Below are 2,825 nucleotides of genomic sequence, written 5' to 3' on the forward strand. Positions count from 1 at the left end.
AGAAACACGATCAGGCGCGTCGGGTGTGTATTCGGTTACGGTCTCGGGTTCCCCAATATTTCTGATTTCTTCTTTTTCCCTTTTTTTTTTTATAAATGAAAACTTATAGAAACATAAATTGTAAAATCCAAATTAAACAAAACGAAATAAATAAAACAAAATTAAATGAAAAGAGATTGAAAGATACCTTTAGGACTTCCTCCCAAGTGAGCTTGTTTTAAGTCACTAAGCTTGACTTTTCATTCTCTTCAAGCATTGTTTTTGGGAGGGAGAGGTTTTGGTATCCTCTCCACTGTAGTAGACTGATTCAAGGGATTTTTCGGTTCTTGTCCTGGTTCCACATCAAAGGCAGTATGAACTTCTTGGCGATGCCTGATTTCCCTAGGCATCGTTTGGGTGGAGAAAACCTAAACATCGATGGTTGGCCTCTTTATTCCATTCTTGATGTCAAATTTCATTTTGACGTGCTCTCCATGCTCAATGATGTTATGTCCTCTTTTCACATCAATCACTGCACCTACTGTTGCCAACAATGGTCTTCCTAGGATTAGTGGATCTTCTGGTTCCTTATCCATGTCGAGGATCATGAAATCGGTAGGAATCTCCACTCTTCTGATCCTAAAAGGCAAGTTTTCTAGTATACCATGGGGATGCCTAATTGTCCTATCAGCTAAGACCAAATACAGGCTGCTTGGTTTAAAACTGCTGAAATCCATCTTGTTGGCAACTGAAAGTGACATGATATTGACTGAAGCTCCCAAATCGCATAAACAATTGGTGAAGATCCGAAGGCCTACTGAATATGGCAGAGTGAAAGAGCCGGAATCCTCCAGTTTCTCATTGATCCTCAGTTCAGGATCTAAACACACTCCACTCCTCAGGATCACATTCCTAATTTCTTTAACAGCTTCCTTTATTTCCATCTCCAGTTGAGCTGTCTCTTTGATGATTTCATCTCGAAGAGCGTGTGGTGGCAAGAGCTTAGGAGGGGGGCTTTTCGGTTTGACATACGCTCTGCAAGCGCCTCTAATTGGATATCAAGAGCTGCTATGAATCTTTCCTCTAATTCCCCTTCCTCAGCTGCAAGAAGTTGAGATTGATCTATCATCTGAACGTCTACCCGATGGATCATCCGATCACCATCGTCGGGTACGTCATCGGTCTCCTTGAGTGAAGGATCAGGTTCATACTCGGATAAGTAATATTGGTGCTCATACATCCCACTGTGATCCATATCCTCTCTATCTTAAACATCACTGTCCTCAGTGAGGTAATCATCAACATTTTCAAGAAAGATTGCCTGGGCAGTAGCATAGTCCTTTGGGTTCTGAACAGCTTTACCGGGAAGCTGACCTAGCTTCTGAGTTGTTTGGGCTATGTTTTGGCCGTCTAGGTATCTCAACTTAGTATTGAGAGAATTATACTTAGCATTGAGGTCATTGTACCCAGAGTCGATCTTGTTGCTCATCTCTGCGAATCGTTTAGCGTTGGCCATCGTGTCGATGTCTGACTCTATATCATCTGCTGAATTAAGCCACGTAGGTTAGCCTCTTGAGATTGGTTATTTGATCCTTTCTATGGTGGGAAGCCATGTGGTGCAATTGGTTGGTGGTAATTGTTGGGGTACTACTGCTTAGGAGTATAGCCTTGATTGTATTGGACAAAAGGCTTTTGCGGGCCCTGGTTTCCTTGGACTACGGATGGGTAGATTTGATCTTGAGGATTAGCAACATTAGGGTTACGGTAGGAGAGATTTGGGTTTGGTTTGTAGTTGTTGTATCCTTTATTGTAACCCCCTTGATTGTTGATGTAGTTCACATCCTCTAGTTGGGCATTCTCCTAATCTTGTTGCTGAAACTGGTCTTCTTCAGAGATTGAATGGACATGTTATTGCTGATTGAGGAGTTTGTCCAATTTGTCATTGAGGGCTTTCATGTCTCGCTTGTACTTGGCATCGTCCTCTCCAGAAGATTGTATTGTGCGATCATACTCCTCATTGTAGTGCCCATCAGATTGGGCCAAATTCTCCACCAGGTCCCAATCTTCATCAACATCCTTGTTGAGAAAATTTCCATTACTAGTGGTATCCAGCAACATCCTTATGTTAGGGAGTACACCGCGGTAAAGTGTGCTTAGCAAAGAAGCATTGCTGAATCCATATCGGCTGGTGTATCCCTTGAATCATTCCTAGGCTTCACTGAACGTCTCATTGCTTTTCTAAACAAAGCTGGAGATGTCGTTCCGCAGCCTTGTAGTTCTGGAGTTGGAGAAGAATTTGGCGAGGAACGCTTTTTTGCATGCTTCCCATGAGGTGATAGACTCCTTGTGAAGAGATTTCTCCCAAACGTGTGCTTTATCACCCAAAGAAAATGGGAAACACCGGAGTTTGAATTCATCTTCATTAACTCCATTTATTTTGGTGAGGCTACAGAGCCAATAAAACTCATCTAGATGATCCAATGGGTCCTCCATTGGCAGTCCATGAAACTTGTTACTCTGAATAATCTAGATGAGACTACTCTTGATCTCAAAATTGTTATTTTGAACAGCAGGTGGCATAATGCCATGTCTTTGAGTATGAGTAGATGAAGCATCTCCAGCTCCTATGTTGGTCCTCTCTTGAGGAGCTGGTGGACCATTCTGATTATTCATGACCCCCTCAATTGTTGTTGGTTGAGGTTGCTGTACTTGTTGCTGTCGGAGTAACCTTGGTCTATCAATGTTGTTGATGAATGGACTCAGGTGCTGGCTACCCTTGGATCGTGTTTGGATGCACAATCAGTTAACCGAGTGCGTACACAAAGGCCAACTCGATCCAGGTGATC

The 2,825-nt window shown here is 42.7% G+C and overlaps 1 non-coding gene across 1 annotated transcript; it reads left to right on the forward strand.

The window, feature by feature from the left end:
* Window positions 1-2,141: 2,141 nt before the first annotated feature.
* On the forward strand, window positions 2,142-2,250 carry LOC147933270 (small nucleolar RNA R71). The gene has a single exon (XR_015576888.1). It is a non-coding gene; the product is annotated as a small nucleolar RNA R71 (small nucleolar RNA).
* Window positions 2,251-2,825: the final 575 nt, after the last annotated feature.

Source organism: Camelina sativa, chromosome 12 (assembly GCF_030686135.1).
Source record: "Camelina sativa cultivar CO46 ecotype springtype chromosome 12, ASM3068613v1".
In the NCBI taxonomy this organism is placed as follows: domain Eukaryota; kingdom Viridiplantae; phylum Streptophyta; class Magnoliopsida; order Brassicales; family Brassicaceae; genus Camelina; species Camelina sativa.